A 10,394-nucleotide genomic window follows, 5' to 3' on the forward strand; every position below is an offset into this window, starting at 1 on the left:
GGCTGTGAAGCCGTCCTCTCCCAGCTGCTGGCCCCAGCTCTCTGCAAGGCCTGACCCCTCAGCACAGCCATTTGCAGACCTGCTAGCTCCAGCCAGTAGCACAGCTCAGCGTGCTCCTTGCCCTCTTAAGGAGCACCAGCAGCCCCCAGCCTTGCTCAGCCATCACCTTCTCAGTGTGAGAGCACGCACTGCACCGGATTAGGGAACTGATCCAAGCTAAAAATGCCCTATTTCATTTTTGTCTCTTCAAAAACAAACCTGACAGTATGACTCTGCTTATATGTGTGCCTTGAGAACAGTCATCGCTGACAGAAGGGCACGAGGACACTTGGCAGTCCTAATGTCTTCAAACAGCCTTACAGAAATCTCCCAAGGTAACGAGTAGCAGCCCACAAGTCCAGTACCATTAAAGCACATACAGTTTAAAACCAAGCACACACCAGGTGTTCCAGCTCCTGTGATACTGCTGGGTGCAGTGTGCTTCAGTGCAGAGCTGCAGTTACACCTCGCTCAGCACCAGGCCCTCTCATACCCAGCGCTGAGTCTCACTGCAAGCAGTGGGTAACAGTGCTCATAGAAACCAGGGGCAAGAATTTAAGAGGAAAGGCAAACTATTCCTCAGCTGTAAACTGGCTGTTCTCTTCCATGCCTGAACATTTCATATACTAACGTGGCCAGTCAATATCCCTCAAGACTAAGCTTTTCACTGCCCAGGTCTTGCCTCCAAGATACAGGTCTGCTCCAATATGGGTAGAAACAGATGGAGAAGCTCAAATTGGGAACTGGGGAAAAAGGCCCAGATTAATCCTGAGGAAGTCCTCCAGCTACACAGCACAGTATCAGCACCTTAACTTCCTTTTGTCTAAAAGGCTACAATTCAATTAGTGCAGCAAATCCTTCTCTTTCCTGATAACCTCCCCTGGTCCAGCACCTACACATAGCCACCACAGGAAAGCAAGAACATCCCTAATAAATCTTATCTACCAAAAAGGTGGCTAGCAAACAAAAAAAAAACATGAAAGAAAGCACCCTCCAGGGTACACAGGCCACAGAAACTAAAAGCAAAGGGCCCAAAGCACAGCACTTGCCATCAGCCTCAATTAGCAGCAAAGCAGGGTTTGGGAAAACAAGGGCCTCTTCAGAGCTGCTGTAGGGCAAGGATGAAATCACAGAATTAAAAACAAAATCCCCACACACACACTGATATTCAGAGGCAATTAGTTTAAGCTTACAGTCAGCCAACACGCATCTCACTGCAGCAGCTCTGAGAGCAATCCTGTTCACAACTGGAAATGGATTACATCCTCACAGCTCCACCATCCACATCATGCAAAGCAAACTGTCAAACAAAATCACAAAATGGTTCTTGTAAGGTACCCAACTTCAGTGTAAGGATTTGACCTATTTTATTACTGAATTATTGCTCCCACACAAGCTTCCATCAGTGCTGACATTTTTACACCAGTGAGGTATTCTCAGATACGTATACGTATACTCTTCTTCCCCATCTTAAAGATGCATTGAGCAGATTTGCCCCTCCGGGTACCTCCTGATGGCTGCATTCCCCACCCAGGAAGACCAAACAGACGCCCACAAGCAAGGCTGGCCAGTGGAGCAATGTGCCAGCCCCACGGCTCTGGCACAGCCCCTCTGGGGGGTGGCCCGGCACTTGCTGTGCCCACACTGAAGCCTGCAAGTGCCTCTTTTCCAGCTTTTACTCCAAAGGCAACCACCCCATCATGACTCTGCTGGCCAAAAAGAAGCTGCTGGCCCAGCTGAGTGAGGCAGAGTCCTGCCACTGCCACTAACACCACTGCCTGGAGGGCAATGGGGCAGTGAGCAGCACTCACCCCAACCCAGAGCCCAGCCGGCTGGCAGCCAACCCCCACTTCAAGGAGCAGAGGAGCCCAGAGACACAAGGATTGAAGGACGCATCCAGGGGAGGCTGGAGTGAGGCAGGACCCATCGCAGTGCTCCCCTGGGAGGACACACAGCCTTACCCAAGAGCTGAGGATGGGGGCCCTGCACCCGCTGTCTTCACCGGCTTCTTCCACGCATACTGCAGTCAGCTGCTGAAACACATCAGCTGCCACCCCTTTGGGGGATACTTCTCCAACTTGAAGGATTTCTTGGAACCACAACCCGAGGACATGGAGGACGACTGGGAGCAGCCCAAGACCTGTGAACCAAAGCGTGGAGCAGAGAGAGCCCGCAGCCAGCCACCTCTGCTGCTGTCAAAGCCTGCTGGGTGCCCCCTGGGGCCAGCTTCAGCCCACTGACACACAGCCCCACACCACCCACAGCCAAGTGGAACAGGACGAGGCAGCCTTGGGCCTGCAGGCTGTTTCCCCCTTTGTCCATGAAACTGAAGGCAGGGGCAAGGGCACTGGCTCACCCAGGGGATACCAAGAATTGGCCGAACCCAAAGCCATCACTCCCAGACCCAGCTATGCCATTCCACTCACCCCAGTGCCTCAGCCTGAAATATTTACAAGGGAGAGATGCTGCATTTCCTGATCAACTTCAGCAACCCTCTGGAGCACCTGAAAAATCAGGCAGCCCCACCAAAGCCACCTCTCTCCATTATCTCCATTATTCCTGCTTTCCCCAGCCCTGCGATAACCAGCTTGCACAGCCCTCCAACCCCACGCACCACCACCATCCCACAAGGGCTCACTGCAGCACCAGCTCTACCCCACAGCGACGTGGCACAGCCAGCACACCTACAGCACTCCACACACCTCCGCTTCCCACTGCAGCACCAAGCTGCTGCCTTGCTCTGGATCAGCCCTGGCCCCTCGGAGAGGCGGGCAGTGGGATGCCACAGCACTGGGATGCTGTCAGAGCTCCTGTGGCCCATGGCCACAATGAGCTGGACCGTGTCATGTTTTAAAAACATAAGGGAGCAGAATGAGTTGCAGAGGTTTTCTTGCTAGAGATGCTGTGCCCCTGTGCAGTTCTGTAGAGCCAACACAGACATGCAGTGGATGTTCCCATCTTGCCATGCTGTGCCCAGGATGCTCTGCAGCTCCCTGGTACAAAGCCCCTGCTCCCTCCTACAAAACCATGCCATTTTAGTTCTCAAGTATGCTGCCTTACAGCAGGGGCTACTGAGGTTATAAAGGGCTCAGGACAGCAGCAAGAATCCATGGGAAGCACATGGGCTGCTTAAGAACACTGAGCATCCACAGCTGACCCACACCTTTATGAATCATGTCCACAGCTGATGTCCACAGCTCCCTCAGATGCTAGAGTAAAGCTCAGGCTCACCCAGGCTGTGTCTTTCCCTGAACTGCTCCCTTTCACAGTGAAAGCTGGCAGAGCTGGGCCCATGGCCCCCTCTTACCTCCTGAGCTGGTCGCAGGGTCCCTCAGTCAAGCGCAGGGCAGGAAGGAAGCTGAGACCCTTACAGAACCTCTATAGCTGAGACTCTTACAGGTCGTTTCCAACCTTGTGATTCCATGATTCAGTCAGTTCCTTGCTGCTCACTCCCATCAGAAAGCTCCACGCACTGCTTGGGAAGCACAATGTCCCCTGGGGAAAAGAGAAAGCAGGAACAGGCCATGCAGGTGGCTGTCACCCAGCAGAAGGCCAGATCCTTCCGCCTGATATCTACTCCTCTTTCCAGTCCTGATGTGGCCCAGAGCATGCACAAGTATCGGTGCTCAGCAGCAGGACTCAGGGAAGGATCTGTAGAATCGGAGCTGATTCAGCTCTCCAGCCTGGCAAAGGAGCAGAGCCATAGGGCTGCACACGAGTACCTCGAGCGGGGAGCCTTCCTCTCTGTCCATCTCAGCAGTGCTCCCAGCAGCACACATACAGTCAGTCTGCACAGGTCTCCTCCCCTCACCCCTCAGCCCCCTTTCACCTTTCAGCACACCGCAGTTCAAACGCAGAAGGCTGCATTCCTCAGCTCACCGCTTTCTGCCAAACTGTTGCTGGGAGGGATGAGTCGATTCCTCTTGCTTTGATATCCTGTTCTATAGCTCCGACATCTCAAATAAAGGCTCTGTCATCGCCTTGTTTGCTTTACAGGTGGGAAGGGGCAGAGGACATCAGTAACAATCAGAATGATCAGTGCAGAGGGAGGAGGTGTAACCACAAAGGGACTAGCACAACAGAAGGGTGTTACAAAGAAAAGGGAAAGTGCTCACCTGTCCCTGAAGATCCAGGCTCACAGGGAAAACTCCACAAGGGAGGGATCTCCAACCACAGATCCTTGCCCAGTGCAGGGTCAGCCCTTCAGTGAGGTCTAACAGAGGTGCAGCCAGGCTCCCCTCATTCCATCATACAGCTGAACTGCCCTCACCTGCGCTCCCAGGGCTGACTGGGTCCTTTCCCCAGATGCTCCATCTGGGCTGGTGGTTCAGGCCCTGACTCAACACTCACCACACAGCATTTCTCAACAAATAACAGCCAAAGGGGGAAATGGTTTTTCCCCTGCTGTTTTCCAGGCTGCTCTAACAATCCCACCTCTGCTGTGCCGGTCGGCAGAGCTGACAACAGGACCTTCTCACGAGCCAGCAGGATGAGCAAGTGAGCAGAGTTTTTGGAAACGTGCCTGCTGTCAGGGTGGGAGTTTGGGCCCGCCCCAGCACCATGCATTTCCACTACACGACATGGGAGGTGGCAAAGGTGTGGGAGTCAGTGGAGAGCTGGTGGAGGAGGAGAAGCTTGGATGCCTGGCAGTTTGAGGGGACATGAGGTAGCTGCACCCATCACAGCCAAGGGCAGCGCAGACAGACGGCCATCAGACATGATGTGCAGGGTCTTCATGACTGGAGCTTCAGGGGATGGCCGTGGTCACTGTGGAGAAGGGAAGAGTGTGGGCAGCAATTGTGAAGACAGGGCACCTACCCTGGGCTGCAGCCTCTACTGCAGGGTTGCAGGGTTTCAGGCTGCACAAAAAACCCTTTGTCTCATTTGCTCTACAGAGTGACTCAAAATCCAACCCCAGCACTGGCACAGCCTGCGCAGAGCACGGCAAAGGAACCCAAAACCTGACAGCTCCCTTCCTACACCCTTCAAATCAATCAAAGATGTCTCTGTCCCTTCAGCAATCCCACCCTCTCCCAACGGGGCAAGGACCAAAGGGTTCTTCCTTGGTCAAGAACTCTCCATCCAACTCCCAAAGCTCTCAAACACCTCAGGCACCTTCAGCTTTGTCATACCAGCAGTGAAGTGCATGCACCCACCTGCCACAGCTTTGCAAGAAGACACCACTCCCTGCTGAATTATCTGATGGGCCACGTATGTCATACCAACAGAGAGAACAGAGGAAAAAACAACGGAGAGATGGAGAAAAAGGCCCTTAATAAACCAAGGACCTTGGGGCTCTCTCTAGGACACCAGTGCACACAGCACCGACAAAAGCATCACAGAATCACAGAATGGCCAGGGTTGGAAGGGACCTCAAGGATCATGAATCTCCAACCCCCCTACCACGTGCAGGGCCACCAACCTCCACGTTGAATGCTAAACCAGGCTGCCCAGGGACCCATCCTACCTGGCCTTGAACACCTCCAAGGACGGGGCACCCACAGCCTCTCTAGGCAGCTGTTCCAGCACCTCACCACTCTCTGGGTAAAGAATTTCCCCCTGATGTCTGACCTAAATCTCCCCTCCCTCAAGTTAAAACCATTGCCCCTCATCCTACACATATCAACCCTTTCAAAGACTTGATTCCCCTCCCCTCCGTGGGCTCCTTTAGGTACTGCAGGCTGCAATGATGTCACCCCGCAGCCTTCTTCTCTCCAGGCTGAACAAGCCCAACTCCCTCTGCCTGTCCTCATAGGGGAGCTGCTCCAGTCCCCTGATCATCCTAGCGGCCCTCCTCTGGACCCTCTCCAACAGCTCCCTGTCTTTTTCTCACTGCAGGCTCTACACTTGGACACAGCAGTCCAGATGGGGCCTCACACTGGGCATCGCACTCCAACAAGGAAGGAAAACAAATCCAGCACGCTCTGCAGGGCTCCCAGCTCGCAGCAGGTGACGCCTGCTCCGCGTACAGAGCGTGCACACAAATGGCACCTCATCTCTTCCCCATTTATCCCCCCACCATTGATACGGGCATTTAGAGGCATTGTGGAAAGGCAATGGAAGGCTCATCAAGAAGACTGGATGCACAGGAGATTTCTCACTTCCTCGGGGCGACAGCACTGCTTGTCTACATGACCAATCTTTCCCAAACAAGCACCAACCAACCGTCACAACTAACAACTGAAAGGGCATTTCCCTGCAAAAACAACCAACCAACCAAAGAGCAGCCTGTCCAAAGACCCCTCCTCACACACTTGCCAAAAAGGCCACAGCCAGTATTCCATTTGCCAGGCTTACTCACAGAACTTCAGGCTTCTCTTCTCCATGCATCACGTGGACACACACAGGCTGCTGGTGCAGGGAAGGCAATTTCACCTCAGCATCTCACCACAGACGCTCCCTGCGTTCTGCTCTCCTGCAAAGATACAAGGAGAAAAGCCTCAGCTCCTCCGAGCAACAACTGCAAACAACTCCAGAAAATCCCCACCCAAAAGCAGTTCCTGGAGAGCTACAAAGCACTCCTTCAAGGTGCACATCTGCTTATGCTGCGGCCTCTGCACAAACACGCTGCCTTGGTGCTCCTGGCTATTCAGGGCTCTTTTTCATCACCTCCTGGGCACAGCGCAATAGCTGCTCTTGCACAAATCTAGGCCCTACCTACCTTACGCCACCCCAAAATCAAGTCTGACACAGAGTTGGGGTGCAGCGACCGGATGCTGACAAGAGCTCTAAAAGAGCAGAACAGGGGAAGAGCACATACACACAAGGCAGAAATAAAGAAGGGCAGAAGAGAAGAAAAAGAAGAAAGCATACAGGTAAGAAACAAGTGCAGAAGATGAAAAGTGCAGCAGAGATAACGGTTGGATACAGGCAAGACAGCAAAGCAAGGAAAAGACGAGCAGAACAGAAGAGCAGAAGCATAACACAGAGGATGAAGGTAAGAACGACACGCAGACAAGGAGAAGAGCAGAAAGGGAGACAAGACAGGTAAGACAGAAAAGCAGAAGTGCAGAGCAGCTGGAGAGAAGAAGAGAGAACACGGGTACGGCAGAAGTACAGAAGATGGGCAGAGAGGACACAGGCCAGGGAGAAGTGCAGAAGCAAAAACAAATAGAAGGGAGGAAGAGAGAACAGAAGAGCAGAGAAGGAAAAGAGCAGAAAAGTAGAAGAGCACATAGCATAGGTCAGAACAGAAGAACTGGGGAGCCTCAGATGTGCAAGGAGGACACAGCTAAGTAAGAAGAGCGGATGAGGAGAACAACAGGAGAAGAGAGGATACGGGTAAGAAAGAAAAGCTGAAGAGGAGCACAGATGCAGGAGAGGAGTCAGGATACAAGGAAGGAAGGAAGAACTGCAGATGAGCAGAAAGAAAGAGGATAACAGGAAGGGAGTAGAGCTGAAGAGTAGGTGAGGAAGAGAGCAGAAAAGGGAAGCACAGAAGAGGGAAGAGCAGAAAAGACAACGCTGTCTGCTCTGTCCTCGCTAGCAATGCCCCAGGACACGGCCAAAGCGAGGAGAAAAAGCCCACGATGTAAAGTGAGCGATGTTCTGGAGGCACACAGCACCAGTTCACAGCAACAAGCTCGGCATACGCTGCACGGGCCTCGACTCATTCCTGCACTGTTCTCAGCTGAATCGGGGCTGTCCCACTGAAATCACTCCTTGTCATTGTCACCTGTCCAACTGGCCCACCACGGCTGCCGCCGCTTTCCAGAACTGGTCATATTAAAGCTGGCACTTTAAGTCCTTAGCCACGGGCTGGTTTGGGTGGTGATGACTGGCAATCGCTTGGACGGGAGATCCTGACTGGGAGGGGAAACCATCCCTGGGGGGAGAACGCACTGCAGGGATGGCCAATCCCCAATGGGACGATGGGCAGAGCCTTGGGAAGGAAGGGCACTGGGCTGCAAAATGCCCATCCATACGGTCACTGATCCTGGGGATGGGAAACCACTGGGATGGGAAGGAGGTCTGGGTACAAAAAGGCAAAGCATGGCAAGCCGGGGGGAAAGGGGCTGAGCCCAACGGTCACAGAACCCCCGTGGGGGGAGGGGCTCCCCCAACTGCCACTCTCCAGCTGTCATGGCAGGTAAGGCAGCAGCTCCCCCTGCTCTGACGCTCCAGCTGACCCCAGCGCCCCACATCTCACCCCTGTGGCCCCACATCTCATCCCAGATCTGCAGAAAATACCCCTGTGACCCGGATCTCACCCCAGTACCCCAGATCCCACTCCTGGCACCCGGATCTCACCCCAAGGCCCCAGCTCTCAGCCCAGTGCCCCTTCTGCCATTTCCCCACAGAGAGATTCCCTCGAGCGCTGACGGTGCCTCTGACGCCTGACGCCACTTGCTTTGATGCCACTGTGCCGCCACCGGACCCCGTCTGGATGCAGCCCACCGTCCGCGGACCGATGCCGGTACCCCCACAACCCTTCCCTGTCCCCACTGCCACCCACCTGGCACCTCAGCCCTCTGCCTGGCCCGGCCTACCAGCTGTCTGGGGACAGGCAGCGCAGCTTCCACCCGGGGGGCTGCCCCCAACCCTGGCTCAGCTGCCACCTGTGGGCCTCACCCCAACTGTGGGGATGCACTCACCGGTGCTGTTGCTCCTACCTGGGGGGCTGCACCCAGCTACGGCTCCCCCCCACGCCCCTGCTCCCTGCTCGGGACGTCCCCTGCCCGCAGGGACGCTGCTGCCCCAGCGGCCGATGGGGCTGTGGCCCGGGGCCGTGCCCCTCCATGTGGAGCCCCCGCAGCCCGCAGGCACCTGCCTGCCGCAGGCCCCCGGCCGCCCCGGCCCCCCCCCTAGTTCTTTTGCAGGTACCCTCCCTGCAGGAGCAGGTGCTCCCCGGGCCCTGCACCCTGCCCGACACCTGGCAGCCGCCGATGCAGCCCTCCCAACACGCCGTGCTGCTCTCGGAGGACCAGGGACACCCAGCGCCCACCGACGTCTGCCCCCACCCATCCATGGCTCCACTCACCTGCAGCGCTGCCTCGCTACAATCAGGCCGTGAGTTCAGGGGCTGCAGGGCGGGCAGCAGGCTGTCTACTCCACGGGGCTGTGGGAAAGCTGGCATTGCCCCACTGGGGATGCTCTTGCTTGGCCAGCAGTGACAACGAGCGCAGACACCCCAGAGGACATCGCTGAGGACATCGCTGAGCTCCTGACGTGGATCAACAAGGGTGAGGCTGGGGGCAGCAGAGCTGGCGGGGGGTGCCCGCACCGAGCGGGCACAGGAAAGCTGGCAGTGCCCCTCTGGGCATTTTCTTCCTTCCCCAGAACTGACAGCCAACCCAGGCATCCTGCACGACACCGCAGACATGGACGAGCTGCTCACCTGGATCAACAGCGGTGCGTTTGGGAGCAGCACAGCTGATGGGGGCTGTCTGCGCTGAGCGCCTGCGGGAAAGCTGGCATTGCCCCACTGGGCATTTCTTCCATTGCCCAGAAGACAGACCCAGCACCAGCACTCTGGACGGCGATGCCGAAATTGACCCTTTGCTCGCCGGGATGGATGGTGAGTTTGCGGTCTGCACAGATGACCAGTGGGTGTCTGCACCAAGCGGGGGTGGGAAGGCTGCCATCATCGTGGCGGGGCATGTTCTGCTATTCCAGAAGCTGCAAGTGCTCTGCACAGCTGCAGAAGGGAGGGGCTGACGCAGCGCACCACTGCCACAGAACCACCGAGCCCACGTGCCTCCAGCAGCCTCAACTCCTCTTCCATCACAGAGCTGCCTCACTCCCCCACGGCCAGCCGGGAGCTCAGCAACAACAAAGATGCTGAACCTGGGCTCCTCAACAACTCACGTGGGCACCAGGCAGCATCCCCTCAGCTGCCCGTGCCGAGCCCCCTGGCTGCTCCCGCACCGCCATCGCCGAACAACGCACACCCGATGGAAGAGGTGCTGCGAAGGCAGCCCCGGGTGATTCTCACCCGCCTGGCACTGCCCAGCCCCCTGGCTGCCCCTGCACCTCCTGCACCTCGCACTGCACACCCCATGGCAGAGCTGCAGCGGAGGCAGCCCCGGCTGGTTCTCCCCCGCCTCGCACTGCCACGCGGCTGCATCTCCTGCCGGCTGGCACACCAGCACCCAGGGCACAGCACCGAGCCAGCCAAGCGCCCCGTGCCTCCTCTGCTGCGCGCTGGGCGGCTCATGGAAGAGGCGCCGCACAAACAGCCCCACGTGCTGCTCAGGCGCCTCGCACTGCCAGCCGCATGCATCTCCTGCCGGCTGGCACACCAGCACCACGGGGACAGCACCGCGCCGCCCACCAGCCCAACGCCCGCCTGCACCACCACCAGAGGACAGAGCACCGCGCACAGGCAGCACGCTGCCAGCATCCCAGGCACACGC

General features: G+C 56.5%; 1 long non-coding RNA gene and 1 pseudogene across 1 annotated transcript; one reads left to right on the forward strand and one right to left on the reverse strand.

Moving 5' to 3' along the window:
- Positions 1 to 1,552: 1,552 nt before the first annotated feature.
- Positions 1,553 to 2,871, forward strand: LOC122189350 (annotated as a pseudogene).
- Positions 2,872 to 4,041: 1,170 nt separating this feature from the next.
- LOC122189267 lies at positions 4,042 to 9,966 on the reverse strand. Its single transcript, XR_006181772.1, has 3 exons — positions 9,020 to 9,966; positions 6,341 to 6,454; positions 4,042 to 4,806 (listed from the first exon to the last, which is right to left on the reverse strand). It is a non-coding gene; the product is annotated as an uncharacterized LOC122189267 (long non-coding RNA).
- Positions 9,967 to 10,394: the final 428 nt, after the last annotated feature.

Source organism: Lagopus leucura, unplaced genomic scaffold, assembly GCF_019238085.1.
Source record: "Lagopus leucura isolate 7727_CA_CO unplaced genomic scaffold, USGS_WTPT01 Super-Scaffold_100157, whole genome shotgun sequence".
NCBI lineage: Eukaryota > Metazoa > Chordata > Aves > Galliformes > Phasianidae > Lagopus > Lagopus leucura.